Source organism: Cupressus sempervirens, chromosome 6 (assembly GCF_028749045.1).
Source record: "Cupressus sempervirens isolate cs-2001-9-10 chromosome 6, ASM2874904v1, whole genome shotgun sequence".
NCBI lineage: Eukaryota > Viridiplantae > Streptophyta > Pinopsida > Cupressales > Cupressaceae > Cupressus > Cupressus sempervirens.
The window spans coordinates 156,119,572-156,140,094 of NC_143123.1; the positions used below are offsets into that span (position 1 = coordinate 156,119,572).

General features: G+C 40.8%; 1 protein-coding gene and 1 pseudogene across 1 annotated transcript in view; one reads left to right on the forward strand and one right to left on the reverse strand.

The window, feature by feature from the left end:
• LOC149551723 (Rhomboid-related intramembrane serine protease family protein) overlaps window positions 1-20,523 on the reverse strand; it is a 172,218-nt gene that overhangs the window by 126,862 nt on the left and 24,833 nt on the right. The window lies entirely within an intron of this gene.
• On the forward strand, window positions 15,653-18,163 carry LOC149551724 (uncharacterized; annotated as a pseudogene).

A 20,523-nucleotide genomic window follows, 5' to 3' on the forward strand; every position in this document is an offset into this window, starting at 1 on the left:
ACTTTACCATTCTTTGAATTTCATTTTTCATAATTAAAATAGTCAACCACGTAAGGTTAGAGGATAGATTGGAGGGGGCATCAAACTTTTCTTCATGTAAAATTTTTGTCATGATAGTTCTAAAAGAAATGGAAGTAGAAGATTATGTAGAATCAAATTAAACTATTCCAAAAAATGATCCAGAGAAAACAATGTGGAAAAGGCACAACAATAAAGTCATGAAAATAATTATAGACTCCATTAAGGATCATATTCTCCCTTCTATTTCTAGCCTTTCTACAGCATTTGAAATGTTCTCCACTATCAAGAACACCTTTGAAATTAATAATACTAGCAGGTTGCTAACCTTAAAGCAGGATTTACTATACATAAAAATGAACAATGGGGAATCTATCACTTCCTATTTCTAAGAATCTCTGAACTAAAAGATCACCTTGCTACTAGTGGAAGTCCAATTGATGAAAAAGAACTTACCATGATTGCACTAAGGGGATTCCCACTATCTTGGGAAACTTTTATTCGAGGACTAAGCTCTTGACCTGAGCTTCCTAAATTTGAATTACTCAAGAATGAATGCACTCAAGAGGAATCAAAATTAGTCTCAAAAGGGATAAGCTTAAATCAAGAGGGAGACATTCAGGTACTTCAAGTAAGCTCCAACAAGAAAGGAAAATTCAATCAAAATAAGAGACAATCTAACAAGCCATAAGATAAGATAAGATAAGATAATAATATTAATGTCCATGAGAAACCAACAAGGTTTATGGGACTGAGCAAACAAACAGAAGAGCCGGCCAAAGCAAAAGCACCAAACGGTGATTGAGAAGAAACAAAAGCAAGAAACAAAACAGGAGAGAAGACAAGGTAAAGACTAAGGGTCCTTCCTTGTCACAAAATAAATCAATAATAGAGGGGTAAACCCATGAATGATCCATAGTCTTAGAATGCCATGTAGAACCGCTATAGGACTGTCGCTGCTTGGAGAGACTGGTGCAATGTCTAACCGATCTAGAATGAGAAGTATTGGAAGGCCTTTCCAAACCCTGTGGAGAAGACAAGGGAGAGCAAAAGGCAATAATGAGCTGGTCTGAAGTACGCCCCTGAGGTATAAAAGATGCAGGGTAATCTTTCGAAGGTGGGTGGCCTCTTGAAGATAAAGTGCAAGATATGGCTGATCAATATAGTTAAAGAACATTGAAAGAGAACAGTCTCTGAAAAGGCAGTAAAATCTCTCTCTGATCTCATAGTAGAGAGGACATCATAAAATGAAGTGGATCTCAGTCTCAACCTCTACCAAAGTACACAACTAACATATCCGACCAGCCCGATCCATATGGTGATCGATTCAAGCCCTGAGGCAATGAGAACCAACTCTAAAAGAGCCTAAAGAAAACCGTAAGGCATGATTCCAGCACCAATAGAGATAAGCAGGGCAAACAATAATACCATCCTGAATCTCAAGAAAATGCTCAACATAGAAGGCCATCTTAGGTTGTAGACCTCCTCGGGGATTACTCCAGGTGGTGGTAATGTATTGTCTATAAATATCTAGTTTGACATGCTCATTCAACTCCTGATGTGAAGGGAGAAGATGAGCAGGAGCATCAAGTGAAAACTAGTAAGGAGGAAGACGATCTATCTCAATACCAATCAAACCCAACAAAGCGGTGGCCTGGGCATACCGACAACAAGACCTAGTAGAAGTGTCGAATCTCATAATCTCAACAGAAGAACAGTATGCCAGATGAGAGTATCTGTATCAGTCAACACCCAACTCCATAAAACCATGAAGCCGATGAAGAAACCAAATCAAGTCAAAAATGGTGGCAAGTTTGAGACGACGAGCTCCAAACTCAGCTAAGACAATGTTGTGAGAGGTGAGCCTGTGACATCTTATGATATGCCGTAACATCAATGTCTGAACTTGCTCAATAGACGCTCAATCAGAAGCAATAAGAGAAGGCCCCCAAACAACCGAGCCATAGAGAATTGTCGGACGAACCAAGGAGTCCAAAAGGGACAACTTGGACGAAATATCCTGGAAATGATGCCTGAAGCATTGTCTTTCCAGCAAAGCCAGGGAACCCATGCCCTTACTAACTCTAGACTGAATAGCTTGTCTCAAACTGAAGCGCGGCCCCGAGAACTTCCCACCAAGATACATATAAGAGGGGGTAATCTCAACTTCCTGACCCTAAAAGAAGAAATGAAGATGAGAGGTTTTTAAACAGTTAAAGACCATAACCTGAGTCTTAGAAAAATTGACCACAAGCTACCGCTAATCACAAAAAGAAGCCAGACCATCAAGGAGTTTCTGCAAGCTGTCGGGAGAAGAAGCCAAATGCCATGTCCCCTTCTTCACACTAGTGTTACGGCACCGGGTTAATCTATCTCCACATCCGGATCGATTAACGACATCATCAATCAGGATGCTTACCAATCACACAGGAGATTTATTTTAAGTGCATCATTTATTAAAGTAAAAGTTCTTTGATAAAGTTACTTTATGTTTATAAAGTCATTTACTTTATAAAGTGACTTAAGTGACTACAGGACGAAATTTTTGTTTTATCCCACATCTCTTATTCCAATGTTTTTCCCTCACTTTGAGGTTATAAATAAGGGACTTCGCCTTGGGATTTGAACACACAAGAATTTATGAAATCAATACATTGACATGTTCTGGTTGCTTTAATGTGACTGGTCAGAAACTCTCGGCATGAAATCCCTCAAGTTTAGTATTCCGAGGAGGTTGGATGTTCCCCCAATCTTTTCCTCTTGAAATTAATGCACAATACAAGCAGAAATCGGCAAGGTTGAATATGATCATAGCTGGATCAGTTGGAGGTGTGTACAATGAAACACCTAGCTGTGTATGTTTTGAATACATTTTTTGATTCACATTTGGAAGAATTGTTATTCTGGCCGCAAGGGAGAGTGTTTGGTGAAGGGAGTAAATGAGACTTTTTCCTCTTATTTCGTGAGCACTATCATAACATTTGGAGGACATTTTACAAATAGGAAGAGACATGGCACTCCAATCATCCACTGAGCCATTAGCGTTGCTCCCACCAACATGTTGTTGCATTATTGGCGATGTTGAAATGCCAGTATGAAGGTTATCACGCTGGATCAGTGTCTAGCCTTATTCTGGAAACCACGGGTTGCTACAGAGGTCACGGAAAGCACATTTCACCAGTAGAAAGGCGTCTGGACTCCCATTCGACAAGGAGATCACGGCAGGTTAGACTCCATCCAATAACAAGGTCTCACGGCATTTGCAGTTTGGTTACGTTTTGACATTTCTCTCCTCCACGGGTTAGCTGACTCCCTTTCCTCAGTCAAGACGACAATCATGAGTAGAGCAGAAGGTAGTCAGTGGAAATCTTCGACATTGGTGACAGTTATACATTAATGCAGTCAAACGCCTCCCTAATCAACACGCCAATATTACGGGTCTTTCATTCTTATTGCCTCCCTGGACATTGTTATAACTTCCCAGGCTATGACACTGTTATTTATATTCTAAATACAGTTGGAGGTTTATTGATTTACTATTATTGAGTTGTTATGAATATTGAATGTTAAGTTCAAACTAATTTTTCTTGATGGAATTTTGAAATATTATTGGTTAATCTTATCAATTCCTAGTGTATGAATCAATAAACAGTGGTATAGATTGTTCTGAAAGCATATCTATTGAAGGAAATAGAGATTGTTTGATAACTGTTTGACAAATTACCCTAGTTACATATCAAGACTCTGTGATTAGAACTAGCAAAGCTTATTACAGTGGTATTAGAGCCACAAGACCTACCATCTTGTGGGAAAATAGAATATTTGCAAACTAAATTTTATCCAAAAATGTCAGCCAGGAATGAGTAAAAGACAATATAAATTCAGTCATCTACAGTTGGAACAAGCTGATTCTTCAAAACATATTGAGATTGAAGATAATTATACAGTGGATGAGGAATTAATTTTTGGAACAGGTGAACAAGTTGAACAGTTTACTCAGATTACACAGGAAAACAACGTTCAAATGGCACATAATGAGACGGAACAAGAACGTGAAGTAAGGGAAACATTGCGGGCTATTACAGATGGACAGAACAATATTGCTAATGCTCTTTAGCAACTAGCAGGTACTATGCAACAGTTGGCCCTGGCCCATAGAAGATCTCCGAGCCATCACAGTGGAGGTGGTAGTGTAGCTGGATCCCCCCGAGCTGTTAGAGATCTCACACGTAACACTGACAGGCCTTTAATGCCAATGTTTAATACAAAAGAAGCAATACCACCACCACCACCAAATTTACTATTGGACAATGTTATGGCAATGTTTGATGAATGGGATTTGTTTCCCGACCCTATTAAACAAAATCTGACCTTTGTCTAGTACCTAAATCAGAAAAGGGAGGCTGATAGACAACAACAGGATAGGAGACCGAGAGCACCAAATAGGGACCTAAAACATGCTATGAACAAGTTAACTCTCCCTACCTTTGATGGCAGCAGTCAGACACCCCTTAGAGCTTATATCCACAAGCTTGATACCTATTTGACACTTAAACCCATGGCAGAAGCGAAAGCCATCAGATTTTCCACAATGCACCTCGAGGGAGCAGCATATCATTGGTGGCATCACGGTTTAGTCACCCAGGATCATGGCCTCATAACTTCATACAAGATTTTCAGCTCCAAGCTGATTACTCATTTTGACAGGAAAGATTGAAGTCTATTACAGGGATTTCGCTCAGTTACGACAGAGTGGGTCTTTGGATAACTTCATTGATGAGTTTCAACGTATATCAATGATGGTGCCACATATGACAGAGCAACGCAAGGTGATGTTGTTCACAAAGGGGTTATAGAACAAATTTAGGGGTTTGGTTAAGGTCCTTAAACCAAACACCTTCGATGATGCAATTAAGATCGCCCATGACTTCGATTCACCTTCTTCGCTATTGCAGCCTCCGAAGAAACCCTATAGAGGGTCTACATCGTCCCAAGGGAACAAAAACCAGCAAAAACCAAATCCCCCTAGATTGGATTTTGAGACACGTAATGAACTCAGGAGGAAGAAATTGTGCTTCACTTGCAGGGAACCTTGGACCCCCGATCATAGATGCCTTGGTAAAGGCAAGATTCACTATGTTGAGGTTCTTTCCAAGGATAAAGGGGAGCAACAGGAAGGTAATGAGGTTGAGGACAGTGAGGAGGAAGAAGTTGAAGAGCAGCCCCTTAAAGATAAAAAGATAAGATAATAATATTAATGTCCACGAAAAACCAAAATGGTTTATGGGACTGAGTATACAATAGAAGAGCTGGCCAAAGCAGAAGCACCAAATGGTGACTAAGAAGAAACAAAAGCAAGAGACAAACAATAAAGAAGACAAGGTAAGGACTAAGGGTTCTTCCTGGCCACAAAGAAATCAGTAATAGAGAGGTACACCCGTGAACTATCCATAGCCTTAGAATGCCGTGAAGAACCGCTATAGGACTGTCATTGCCTGGAGAGACTAGTACAATGTCTGACTAATCTGGAATGAGAAGTAGTGCAAGGCCTTTTCAAACCCCGTGAAGGAGACAAGGGAGAGAAAAAGGCAGTAATGAGTTGATCTGAAGTATGCCCCTGAGGAATAAAAGACTGCAGGGTAATCTCTCGAAGATCACTACGGAACAGCCTCCTGTTATAGCCACTCTTTCTAGTGATCCAGCATGTCATCCATTTAGACTGAAGGGTGTTGTTAGGGGACAGCGCATTGTTTGTCTTTTGGACATAGGAGCATCCCATAATTTCATTAGCACACGGATGGTATCTAAGAGAGGATTGCAGACAGTCAGCGTACCCAAATTCGAAGTGAGGGTAGCAGGTGGTGAGGTTTTGAGTTGCATTGAGAAAGTATCCAGTCTTCAGATACAATTTGATGATTATCTTTAGAGATTGATTTCTATGTTGTTGATTTAGATGGGTTGGATGCCCTTCTGGGTAAACAGTGGCTAAGGACTATCCGCAGGTACAAATTTGATCACGAGACCATGCAATTGGAATTCTCACAGGGTGATTGGTTGGTAGTCCTAAAAGCCATACCAAATAGTGGATCCAGGTTGATAACAGCTCACAAGATGGAAGCCATTTTGAGGCACGATGATATCAAATGGGCGACAGAGTGTTTCATCTCTTCTAAGGAGACACAAGATATAGGACAGCAGTACCATTGTGACATCCAGACGGTGCTAGGCAAGCACAGGAGGGTATTTGAGGATTTACCCCCAGGTATTCCACCGGATAGAGGGTTTAAGCATACCATTGAGCTAGAGGAGGGTGCCAAACCCGTCATTACCACTCCTTATCGTCACTCCAGGCATTACAAGGAAGAAATAGAGAAGACGATTAAGGAACTTCTAGATATGGGACATATCAAGCCCAGTTCCAACCCTTTTGCCTCTTTAGTGGTGTTGGTTAAGAGAAGGATGGCACCCTTCGGATGTGTATTGATTACTGCGCCCTTAATAAGAGAACCATTAAAAATAGGTATCCAATTCCCCGCATTGATGAGTTACTAGATGAGCTTCATGGAGTTGTTTATTTCTCAAAGATAGATCTTCGATCGGGCTACCATCAGATACAAGTCCAAGAGGAGGATGTGCATAAGACAGCTTTTAGATGCCACTATGGACACTACGAGTTTTTGGTGATACCATTTGAGCTCACTAATGCACCAGCCACTTTTCAGTCATGCATGAACCATATCTTCAAAAAGCAACTAAGAAAGAGTGTGTTGGTTTTCTTTGATGACATATTAATCTTTAGCAAGACTTGGGAAGAACATTTGCAGCACCTAGATGAGATCCTTAGCCTCATGGAAGAAAACTTTTTATTCGCGAAAGAGTCTAAGTGCGAATTTGGGTTAACTAAGATCCTCTATCTGGGTCACGTGATTGGTGCAGAGGGAGTTAAGGTACATTAGGAGAAGATATAGGCAATCCTGGATTGGCCACCACCGAAAGATGTATCTGAGTTGCAGGGCTTCCTTGGCCTTTGTTCTTATTATAGGCGATTCGCCAAAGGTTTTTCCCCAGTAGCGGCACCCCTTACTAATCTAACACGGAAAGGGGCATTTAGATGGACACAGGATTCAAAGGCAGTCTTTGATAGATTGAAACAGGTGATGAGCACATGTCCAGTACTAGCACGTCTTGATTTTTCTAGACCCTTTGTTTTGGTGTGTGATGCTTTGGGAAGTGGAATCGGGGCAGTTTTGATGTAGGATCGTCATTCCATAGCTTTTGAAAGCAGGAAACTTAGGGGCAGCGAGTTACTATATTCTACATATGATAAAAAGATGCTGGCCATAATGCATGCCTTAGCCAAGTTTAGACAATATTTGGTGGGAAGTAAATTTACAGTAAAGACTGATCATAACAGTTTATGTTACTTTCTGGAACAAAAAGAGCTAAACGAAAGACAGCAAAAATGGATCAGCAAGGTCCAAGCATACGATTTCGCATTGAATATGTCAAAGGGAGAAATAATATAGTTGCTGATGCACTTTCCCGAAGACCCCCAGTGATAGAGTGTTGTGCCATTTCCAAAATTTCAGCAGATTGCAGATCCCAACTGTTAGTGGAGTATTCTAAAAATACTCACGTATGTTAGATTATGGATGGTATACTTCAGGGTGATTGGTACAAAGTAATGAGACTTTTATTCTGGCCACAAGGGAGAGTGTTTGGTGAAGGGAGTAAATGAGACTCTTTCCTCGTATTTCGTAAGCACCATCATAGCATTTGGAGGAAGTTTTACAAATAGGAAGAGACAACACTCCAATCAACCACTGAGCCATTAGCGTTGCTCCCACCAGCATATTGTTGCATTATCGACAGTGTTGAAACGCCAGTATGAAGGTTATCATGTCGGGTCAGTGACTAGCCTTATTCTGGAAACCATGGGTTCCTATAGAGGTCACTGGAAGCACATCTCACTAGTAGAAAAGCATTTGGACTCCCATCCGGCAAGGAGATCACGGCAGGTTAGACTCCATCCAATAACAAGGTCTCATGGCATTTGCAGTTTGGCTACGTTTTGACATTTCTCTCCTCCACAGGTTAGCTCACTCCCTTTCCTCAATCAAGGCGGCAATCGTGAGTAGAGCAGAAGGTAGCCAGTGGAAATCTTCGACATTGGTGGCAGTTATACATTAATGCAAACAAATGCCTCCCTAATCGACACACCAATATTACGGGTCTGTCATTCTTATTGCCTCCCTGCACATTGTTAAAACTTCCTAGGCTATAACATTGTTATTTATATTCTGAATACAGTTAGAGGTTTATTGATTTACTGTTATTGAGTTGTTATGAATATTGAATGTTAAGTTCAGACTGATTTTTCTTGATGGAATTTTGAAATATTATTGGTTAATCTCATCAGTTCCTAGTATATGAATCAATAAAAAGTGGTATAGATTGTTCTGAAAGTATATCTATTGAAGGAAATAGAGATTGTTTGATAACTGTTTGACAAATTACCCCAGTTATAGATCAGAACTCTGTGATTAGAATTAGCAAAGCTTATTACACCAAGAGAACCACATCATCAGCAAAAAAGAGAATGGAGATCAAAACCTGATGCAAATAGCACCCATCACCCGGTTGAGAGGAATTCACAAGGACATCCTCCAACTCATCAATATATAAACCAAATAGAGTAGGAGAAAGAGGACAGCCCTGTTTCACCCCAATGGTGCTTTGAATCGGAACAGAAAAGCCTTCCAGAGTCCTGAGCCTACCAGTAACCCTCTCATAAAACCTCATAATAACAGTCCGCAACATATCTGAGATCCCAATCTCACGAAGTCTCTGAAATAAGTCCAACCTAGGAACAGAATCAAAAGCCTTACGGAAGTCCACAAAACAATAATAGACCTTCTGAGAGTGGTGCTTAGCCTCCTCAATGATAGCCCGCATCATGAATACATGATCCATAGTCTAATAGTTTGCCTGAAAACCAGCCTACCCTTTAACTCTACAGCCTCTTCTATCAAGCTCACTAAATAACATGGTGTTCAAAGGAGTGGCATAAAATTTGGCAAAAGTATGTCCGATCATAATAGTCCTGTAGTTACCCGAATCGGAAGCAAGCCCAGACTTATGAATAGGGTAAACCATATGTCTAGACCAAGACTCAAGAAACCCAGAGCAAACCACTCTATTAAAGAGTGTAGGAAGGTAAGATCCGAAAACCAAAGCACTAAGCTTGAAAAGTTCTGCCTAGAAACCATCTTCATCCATTGCTCTACTGCATCTCAAAGATCTGATGGCCTCAATAATACTGGAGTAGGTGAACAAATGGCAATATGGAGGTCGAGTGGAGTGAAGAGGTGGCTGCCCTAGAATGTCGTAAAGTGTAATGATATGGGAGGTCAGAGAGTGATAGTCTAGAGTGGAGGACGGGGGGGAGCACCAAGGGAAAAGGGTACACCAAAAGATCTAAGGATTCTGAATAAGCGTGGAGGAAAGGGTTCTACACTGAAAAGAGGCAAAAGAATGTTTCTTGTGGCGAAGAAAACGGAGGTACAAAAGGTGCAAATGGGTAAAAGCAGGAGATTGAGTCTCAAAGGAGGCGCGAATAGAGCGATGGAAAGCTTTGCAATCAGTATCAAACCATTTATTCATAGGACAAGTATTCTGATGCTTTGCTCTGAGAGAGGGAGGGGAACGGTGAGGAATAGAAAGAAGAGCAGAATCCAAGATGGTAGAGAGAAGTGAATCAAACATGTCAGAGGCCGCAAGCGACTCACTAAAACTAGCAGGTGTCAGAAGTCTCCTAAGGTGGAAAGTAAAGAGCTCACCATCACTCTCGAGGTAATGAAAGCGAGTAGGAAAGGAGACGGTATGAACCGGGCAATAAGAAGACCGGAAAGAGTGTGACGGTTGGCATGAAACGCAAGTAGAAATGCTAAGAAGAGCATGATCAGCCAAGGGGAGACGTGAAATGGCGAAACTGTGAATGAAAGAAATGAAAGAGAGGAAATGACATAGTCAACAACACTCGCACCACCACAGTGTGGCCAACAGGTAAAGAGGTCCGATCCAAGAAGGATAAATCATTCAAAATCAACAACCTAGAAGACTCACAGAGCTGGAGGAGGTAACGTCCATAACCTGAGAGTGGTCCAAGAACATCCTCCAAGGTGCGTTGAAGTCCCATACTAGTCGGGTCTAACTAAGAAGTGCAATTCGAATTAGAACCACGATCATGCAAAGGAGTCTGAAGATCCCTGGTTCGAGTGTTGAAGTCTCCAAGAATAATAATATCACCCAAAGCCGCAAACTATGAAATGCTCTCCTAAAGATCACAGAAAGGATCTCCATTCTCCGGGTCATGAATGGCATATGGAGAGGTCGGTGGAAAATAACAAACAACGATAAAAATATCTCTCTGTTGGTATTTCCGCCGACCAATCCGAATCCACATAAATCTGGCAAAGGCGTCAAAGTGAACAACTGAAGTGAAACCGAAAATAGCATCATGTATCAAGCAAGCCACACCCCTAGACCCACGGACCCCACCAGAAGTCCAGACCTCATCTTTGCAAACTGATAGCCACTGATAACCAGGATATCCTGGAAGAAGGCGCATGAGGCTCTTGTGAGTCTCAGTAACGGCCAAAATATTTGAGGACCCCACAGCATCATGAAAAAGATCGGGTAATGACCATAAAGAGCCATTACCATTCCAGCAATTGACAAGAAGAGAAGGGGGCTTCCTTTTGCCAAACTGCTATCGGAACCATCATGTCAGTTTGGAGGTTTTCCTCTCTACCCAACCAGTAGGAGAAGAATCACGAACCACAGCTCTAAGATTCCAAATAACAACCCATTTCCTAGCATGCCTAGCATCTACCACAATTCCCCGAGCATGTTTGAGTTTTATAACTTGTGCCTTAGTAAGATCTTCATCTAGATAAATTTTAGAGGGGAGAGAAAACAACTTTCTCTTCGCTCTAAGGGCACGAAGCCTATCTGAAAAAGAAGAATCTGATGAAAAGGGTGTCTCCCATAACAAACCAACATCTATCCAAGGTAATATCGAAGATACCTAGTTGATCAGAGAGAAAGGAATGTCCAGCAACAGCAGCAGAAGGGTCGGAAGTGGATATAAGAAAAGAGATTGTTCAAAAGTGAGATGTTTTAAATGCGACAAAATTGGTCACTCTCATAATGTCTATCCTGAACGGAAAAGAATTCAAGCTGCACTAGCAGAAATAAAAGAAGAAAAGGAGGAAGTAGAAGAAAATCATGCATCTATCTAGCACTCTCCAGTGAGTTAAACTCAAACAAAAACACTTGGATCATAGACAGTGGAGCATCTCGACATATAACAGGTTGTAGAGACAAATTCGAAAGCTTCTTAGAACACACCTCAAAAGAAGTAGCCATTGGGGAAAACTCCATTCATCCAATTAATGGTATTGGGTCTTGCTCCATTCATCTAAATTCAGGTATTACTCTTCAACTTAACAATGTTTTATATGTACCTGGAATTAAAAGGAATCTAGTCCCTATATCTGCCCTTTCTGATCAAGGATGCAAAATCGCTTTTCAAGAAGACAGTTTTGTCTTGACCTAAAAATGGTAACATCAAGAAAGCTATCTCTATTGGAGTTAGAGATGGAAGTTTCTATAAACTTTGTAATCAACAAACTTTTGCACTAAGTCATGAAATTTCAAAGTCTACAAAAATCTAGCATGGGAGATTAGGTCACCTACATTTTTGAGCATTGTCATCTATAGGAAAAATTGTAAAAGGATTACCTAATCTAAAATTAGATCACTTAGGTGTTTGTAAAGGATGTGCCCTAGGTAAAAATATCAAGCAATCCTTCCCCAAGAGCATTCATAAATCAAAAGCAATACTTGAACTCATTCATTCATGATTCAAATCGGGCCTCCCTTACTACTATCACCGATTCATATCGAGTTAATTGAATATTGATATTATAACATCTATGTTATCACCAATCAAGGATCAGGCTCCAAATTGTATTTCCTTCGATATACATTAAGTGTTGTTCAAATTAATGTCGAACATGTCTTATCGAGCATGATTGGCTTGGGATATAATCATTGGTTGGTTATGTTTACCGACGGACATAACCACATAGGGTATTGACCCTATGTGGCCTTTAGTCATGCCCCTACGAGGACATGACCCTTCACTTTGTATAAATAATAAACTCTCATCAGTGGACAAGGCAATATCAATACATAACATACTTGCAGTCCTAGTCTAGGCATAGTTACATATTGCAGATTATTAATACTTTCTCATCAGCGCTTGGTATTCAAGATGAAGGATATTGAAGCACTGAAGACCAACTGAAGATACACACCTGCTGTGCACAAACAAGAAGAAGTAAGTAAAGTCTGATATAATCTGATATTCTTTCTATCAAAGATCCTATAAACTAACACAGATGAGTTCCATATCATTTTCAGATTTTGGTCTTGGTTATGGTGTTTCCTAGTGTTCCGGCTTTTGATTCTAGAGTTCTGAAAAATAGTGTTTTCAAGTGTTGCAGTCATAATCAGTTAGTGGGCTGATTAGGAAATGTGTTGTAATGGCTTCTGACTTGGATTGTTGGCAGTGGTATTGTTCGTAACATGGGGTGAGGATCTCACCATGGCGCATGGTGGTCCAGATATATTGGCAAGTTAAGTGGTTATTTGGTTAGTGTCTACATGTTTGAGATGGCTATGGAAGTTGTTCTTGTAATTGTTAATTGTTGATCGCGTCATACATTTAATGATTATCTCTTATCCTAATGAGTTCATGCTATGTGTAACCTATGCGTTTAGTGCTTATCTCTTATCCAATTGGTCCATTCTTTGTTTTGATCCAGATGATTTTGGCATGGGACCTTATCACTTTTTGCTATAGCCATGGTCGACTTATAACTTAAATTGTAGTATTCTTTGGCATGGCCAAACTTATAGTAAACTCCAGTGACCTATCCTGCATATAAGTACAATTTGTTCGTTGGCAAAAAGGAAGTCTGAAGCAATTGTGGGCAAGCCATTGAAGATCTACAAGCAAAATATTGGAAGAGCAAATGTTAGAAAAGGAAAAGATAGTGTGATAGAGTTATGCAAATCAACTGCATTATAAAAAAATTCTCTCTTTATCTATTGTAAAGAGTTGTATGTACCTTGTCCCTAGGATAGTAAGTCTTGAGTGTACAAGTTCTTTGCGGTATCTTTCTAATTTGGCAATGAGCCTCAATTGCAAGTCTGGAGCAGTGAGCTCTTATTTGCATTCATTGTTGTATTGGCATTGAGCTCATACAATCTTTTCTAATCAGAATATATACACCAGTGAATTATCTTTGTAGGCAAGTGCTCATCGTAGTTTTTCTCAGTTTGGGTTTTGTTTATTGGTTTTGTTCATTACTTGCTCACTGTTCATGAGGTAAATATTGAAGTTAGTTGTTTACTCTTGTATGATTTTAATTTATGTTGATTCACCTACCCTCCGACATCTACAGTATGTTCAACATTCATGGCTGGTTTTGCCCCTTCCTCCAAAGCAATTATATGCTAAAACCTCTATCTAGTGGTTGTCCAACGGGCATGTCTTCGAAAACCTTTCCATGCTTGTCCAAAGTAGATTAAAATTGCACATTGTAGGATTTACCTTCCTTTCAAGGACATATGTCTATAATTAAACATTTAGCTTCCCATGCCCTTTGCTCTTTGCAAAAAGCTCACTCCATTCTCTTGGCTAAAACAGCCATAGGTCCACTATCAGATAAACCATGTAGAACTATCTTTTTTCCATTCTATTGTTCAATAACTCTATTCATATTTATCAAATGAGTAGAACCATTGAACTCCTAGAACCACTTTTGTATCCCCCATTAGGAATCTTCTTAATACAAGGAAGAATTAACCCAATGGCAACTTTTAAATTCAAACCCTTTAAAATCCTTCATCTTTAATCCCAACCTATTCACTGATTCTTCATCAATGTAATTATGAGTATCCCCTCTATCAATAAGATTTGTTATCTTTTGTCCTTTCAAGGCTCCTCTAGCATGGAAAGAATTATATCGTGGGATGCAAGTGTACGTCCTAAATGCTCTCCTCCTAGGTGCTTATACTCCATCTCCTCTACCTCCTTTAGCCTCATGAATTTCAATGTCTTCATCAAAGGCTACCTCTATGTAATGTATTTTCCCTTTACCCAAACACCTATGCCCTGGTTACTGAGGCTCTCAACATGTAAAATGTAGGTTTTTCCTTTGTTGCCCATTCTTGGACAACTCTTCTTGACTTGGCTTGGAAGTGAAGCCAAGAAGTGGTATATTTTTCTAAAAAAGTTCTTGGGCAGAATAGGAGACTCTTTCTTGGAATGAAATGTGACCTTGGATACTAAATCCTCCAAATCAAGGGCTCTCGTGATGGCTAGTTGCAGCATATGTGGGTCAAATGCCCTTACTAAACATATGAGAGGTTGAGCTAAGCCTTCTTCAAATAGAATGAGTCTTCTTTTATTTATGTCTGAGCCATTGCTGCAAGTCTTTGAAATTCTGCTACAAAGTGTTCCACCTTCCTTGCTTCAGCTGTTCCCTGAAATTAATTTTTTACTCACTTCTGTCAAATCTCTCTATCAGTTTTTCGTCGAAAACTTCCAGAGAGGTTATTGAGTCATGCCCTTGAGTTATCATGCCATGTTACAATCATTCGTGAGCCATCCTCTCAAGATGCAAGGTGACAAATTTGATGGCCTCTTCTTGAAGCATTCAATTCAAAGAGAAATAAGTGTCTAATATTTGCAACCAGCCTTGCTAATGAGCTACTAGATCCATCAAAAGTTGGGATAGTGATTTTTCCCAAACAGTGATAAATGTCCTTTCTCTCTTTATACCTTCACTTCCAATGCCCCATTGTTTTCCTTATCTTCAAAACTCTTTGAAAGACAGCTCTACAAATGGCAGGGCTTAAGGCACAGTATGCATCATGCGATATTGTCATTCCCTCCTTCAAGTCGGGTTGTTCTTACCCAGTACTTACGATTACTTACTTTCCAAAAAAAAATCCCTGAAGGTCTTTGTAGTTGCTAGGGCTTACTCACCACCTGAGTTGCTCCCTTCTGCTCCATTATGTGTAGGCCTACTTGAACTCAGATGCTGGTTCAATCCCATTTATAGTTGGACCATTTCCCCCGTAGTACCTTTTAAGTCAGTCACCATTTCTTTAGTCTCTATAAATTCCTGGGGACATTCTTCTTCTCTGTCCCTCACGGCAGCTCCCGTCATCTTCTCATGTAGCTGATAGTGCTGTTACTTGTCACTCATAAAGTAGCCACTAGCTGGCAGGTTGAAAGGATCTCATACCACTGAAATATTCTTTCTCAATCTTCCAGTTTATATTCCTAGTTATAGGAAACTTTACAGCAGAAATTTATCAAAACTATAGAAACAGAGGTTAAAACTTAAAACACAAGTGGGAGATCATAATATCCAAAACCCAATAATGATGATGCATTAATCAAGTCTGGCAATACAATGGACTTCACAGAATATTATAAGAACTAAAATTTATATATAACCTGATTATGGCTAGCTACAGTCCATGAGTCAGAATGGTTTACATAAACGCTAGAGTCCGTTATGTACTTTCTCCTTCCTTAAAGACAACGTGCTTTGTGTGTCATCGGATAAAAACAAGGTAGGATTCCTGATTCCCATTGCTGATGTAAATAGGAGTCACTATTTTAGTGTTCTAATCTTTTTTCCGACACAAGATAAGTTTCCAGTCTTGACTGTAAACTTTCTCCAACAACTACAGCTACCCTTCGATCTCCTCACGATTGTATTTTGAACACTTTGCATCCTCTTGTAAATGGCATCCTTGATTCCTATGCACCAAGTACCAGTCTAGAAGTTTTGCCAATATGCTTGTGTTTAGAAGCACAAGCAATGGCCTTAGTCTGAACTCCTTATCTTCTTTGGAAATGGTTATTCTAATCTTCGCTGGCATCTATTGTTAGCATGCGTTCGCACCTAAATTTTAAACTTCAAATTTTCCCCATAGGAAAAATTTCCAGTGATTTTTATGCTAATGATGCTGTTGTAAATCTCGATCTGTAAAGAAGGTGGTGTTTTGAATTTATATTGAACTTGAACTTTGAACCTCGAACTTCAGAGGTTCAAGTTCGAAGTTCAGAATTTGCCAGTTCAGAGGTTCAATGCAGAAGTAATGGTTCAAGAAGGTCCTATAGTTCAAGTTCAGATGTTCAAAGTTTGAAGATCTGACATCTACAATTCAAGAAGATGGATTCAAAGGTTAAGTTGGAGAACCTAGAGGCACACAATTACAAGCTCAATATTTGGGGTACAAAGTGTAAGATTCAGATTCGTTGTTTCGAGAGTCGTTCCAAACTTCAAGCTTCAAATTTGAGATTTTGACATGCAGATTCGTCATGCCAATTATCAGTTCAAGCTCGGGGTTCAAAACTGAATTCAGGTTTCAGATTCAAGTTAAGTGTCATAGCTCGAAAGGTGCTAGTGATGTGAGGACTACATATTCTGGAAAGTGCAGACTTCAAATAGCCGAACCATTATAGGAGGAACTCTATAAATCAAAATGGAGTTTTGAAAGATTAATAGAGGTCAGTAATTAGCAATGTGGTAATGAGGAGACAGAGGCATGATCATTGAGTTTTAGTAATCATACAAAAGAGCGGGCTCTCATATGCCTCGGCGCATATTAATCTCTATCAAAAGACATTAACATGCAAATGTTGACTAAATGATGGAACCCAACCCGATTTGAAAGTCTCGCACACAATATCACATCAAGTAAGATGGTATAGTCGGAGAAAGTTTTGGATTGGAAGCGTTATGGAGATAATGAATAGAAGTTCAAAATGAATATGCTTTCACAATAGAAAGGATGACATCAACACCAGATTGGATGAAGGGCAACTAATGCGTAGAAAGAATCGCAAGCACATCGAAAGGAGTTACAATTGATAATAAAGATGCAACGGGCTTCATGGAGGACAACAGTTGTAGTCGGTAAATAATTGTAAATGAGCCGACGCAGTTGGACACGAATTGTAGAATAAAGGTGAGCGAAATACAAAATCACTCTCACGAAGACCTCACCCCTCCTCCAACTCCTCCTCCTCCTCCTACTCCTACTGTTGCTTCATTGGAAGTGACTGTTGCAGAAAATATAGTTAATACCCAACAAGACTCCACTCAAGACCTTCCTCCTCCATCCTCTCCTCCTCCTCCTCCTCCTCCTCCTCCTCCTCTTGCATCCCCTCCCCTTTCTCCTTCTACCCTTGCCCCTGCTCCTGCTCCTACAATTGTTCCATTGCACTATCAAGCCCAACAAACTGTTACCTTCAAATTAACCGAAACATGCCTACTGCTTCTGCATAGAGGAGACATCACCAAGCGGTTTGTCGATGGTCAATTTGATGCTATTGTGAATGCAGCTAATGAGAGGTTGTGCTTGGAGGCACTAGGGTGGATGGAGCTATACACAATGCTGCTGGAGCTTACCTTTTCAAAGCATGCAAAAAGATTCCAGTGATTCAACTTGGTATTCGATGTCCTGTGGGAAGTGCAAAGATTAAAAGAGGTTTCCGATTCCCTGTATCACATATTATTCATACAGTTGGACCCATATATGATCGTGGAGGAAGATCAGAAAGTAAGCTTTCTGAGGCATATCGGAGCTCTCTTGATTTGGCTAGAGAAAATCAAATAAAGTACATTGCTTTTCCTGCTATATCATGTGGCATATATGGATATCCTTACAAAGAGGTTGCGGAAGTAGCGTTGACTACAGTGAGAGACTCATCAAAAGATTTAAATGAGGTTCATTTTGTTCTCTTTGAAGCACCTGCTTGGGAGGCATGGATGGAAGAAGCAAATGAGTTGCTTGAACAAGCTTAAATTTACAGTCAATAAAGGAAGCACAATATTGCTAGAGTAGTGTCACCTTGCTGATCACAAGGAAACCCAAGATATTTTCATGGTTTGGTTGTTAGGTTTAGGACTGAGGTCTAATGTTTTGACATCAACATGGCAGTTGGATCATATGCTACATAAGTGTTACTTTTCTAATCCCCGGCAACGGCGCCAAATGTTTACCATACTAGTAAAGAAAACCAACATTCAGGAAGGACCATGGCAATGCCTGATGGACTTGGTCAAGAGCAAGCTTACGGGATCATCTAGGGCATCCGATATCTCATTTCCGCAGGTGTCTATGATGAATGGAATAATGAATGGAAAGGTGTACGATTGGGCGTCTGTGTTGGCTGAGCGTATGCATAAGTTCATGACTCTCCAGCATAAGACCTATATGCCACTCTACACCATTGGTCTTTTTCTCGATGCGGCAGCACGGATGATCCCAGAGGGCAAGTTAAAGGTAAAACCTAGACCACTTGCTCCCAGGGAACTTCCTATCATGCGGTGGAAGCACTTGGATACAGCCACTGGGCAGAAGGGTTCTGCAGGTCAGAAGAGATCTCGGGTGGACACGGGAGGTGATACGGACAGCGGTTGTTAGGAGACATCTTCTGAGGAAAACAGTGTGGGGGACGAACAAGGGGAAGAAGATGATGAAGAGGTTCAGATTGTCACAGCTACCCACTTGTTGTTTCCACGCACTTCACTAACCGCTACTCCTTGTTTGGTGCCAGCGGGTCTACACATGGCTCACATTCCAGGGTTTGGACAGACAAGGCGGCTAGTACTGATGACCGGTGCACCCCAGCAGGCAGTTACAATAGCAGCACCATGGCAACACGGGGTAAGGCCTTCTCCTATCCAGCCGAGAGTTGGGTTTGCATGGGCAATAGCACCCGTCAGCCGAGAGACTTTGCCAACTCTTGCTGAAGCACTTCCGGTAGCAACACCTATGGCACCTGTCTGTCATGTCCCCAAATTTTTGGTGACAGTTCGATTTAATTAATTTAATTAATGGTTGTCCAAGGACGACTAATTAGTTATTTTAATTAAATAAATAAATATTAAAAGATGACCTTGTATTTAATAAAGTGACTTTAGTATTTAATAAAGTTACTTGGAGTATTTAATAAAGTCACTTGAGGGATAAGATCAAAAAGATTCTAGAAGTCTCTGGAGAGGATGGAGAAAAAGAATAAATAGGCACCCCGGGGCTCCATTCGAATCAGGCAGTTGATTATCTCTCTTTGTTTTCAGATTGTGATTCAATCACGGGTGCATTGTGAAACCTAGGGTTTCTACAATTGTCACAGTTGGCCATTGAGAACGATAACTCTCAATTGGTACGCGATTTTGAGGGTGTGAGATATCATCCGAATTATCGCAGATTGGAGGTGACACTGTAGTCATTTCATCAGGGTGAATATTTGTGGCTTAAAGCCAAAGTTGCGGTTCTTGCAAGGATCAGTGAGGGTGGATTCAATTAACGTAAAGCAAGGATTTGATCATCAGGGCAGAGGGTTCGAATTTTGAAAGGGATTACAAGCCGTGATACATCTCCAGCAAGCAAGTTTCGGGCCGTCTGGTTTAGACGACCCTTCTATTCCGTCATTGTTTGGTAGCCGAGAGAATTAACAGAGTACTGGACGAAAATCCGTCTTTGGCGCACGACAACTTCCTCGATATCAGCTTCTCAAACGACGGAAGAAATGGCAGCCTTGTGATCGGAAACAAAAGGTTTCCTGCCTCGCTACTGGATCTACCGGCAATTGTGGAGTCATACAAATCGTACAACGACAGCACGCTGTTAAGACCGCGGACATAGGGCAGATCATCCATGTGCGAGAGGAAGGACAAGCTTCAGCTGCAGTGGTAGGTCAAAAGTTCAGAGATGGCCTCGCTCCTCCCATGCGGGATGCTCGCCGCCGACGCTTCCGCCGTCGACCTGATTAAACTCGAAGAAAAGCTTCTGTTACTCTGATATATATATTTTGTTTAAGTTCAGAATAGATTGTCCTACTTGCGTTGCCTGTACCAACATAACGCTGTTATCACCGTTGATAGACTTCGTAATAGCAAGCAAGATGAACCTGCGCCATAGTTTGGCACATGCGCCGGCTAAGAGTGGGCGATATTTGATAATGCAGTAACGACTTATCTGGAGTGGTGTGGTGGCAACAAGCAGGTCAGTGTATAGAAGAAATCTGCAGAAGAAGGATTGGTGTAATAGCTTTGGTAGGTCGGATTCCTCCATCAGTCGGTTCCGTCCGAATCGATCTCTTGTTGGGCTTTGCACAGAATATCGGGGTGTTGTATTAGAGCTGACAGGGCCCACTCGATAGTGGAGGAAGATGAATCAGAACCTCTCCTGTCTGGCAGAGTCATATTTCTCTATTTCCTGCAAGACACTACATTGAATAAAGAATAAGTAACTTGCCACTTTACAAGTGCTACGGGTCGGGCATTTCAGGCACCCGTTGGATCATTGCTCTCGGTCACGGAGATTCAGGTTGTATTACCA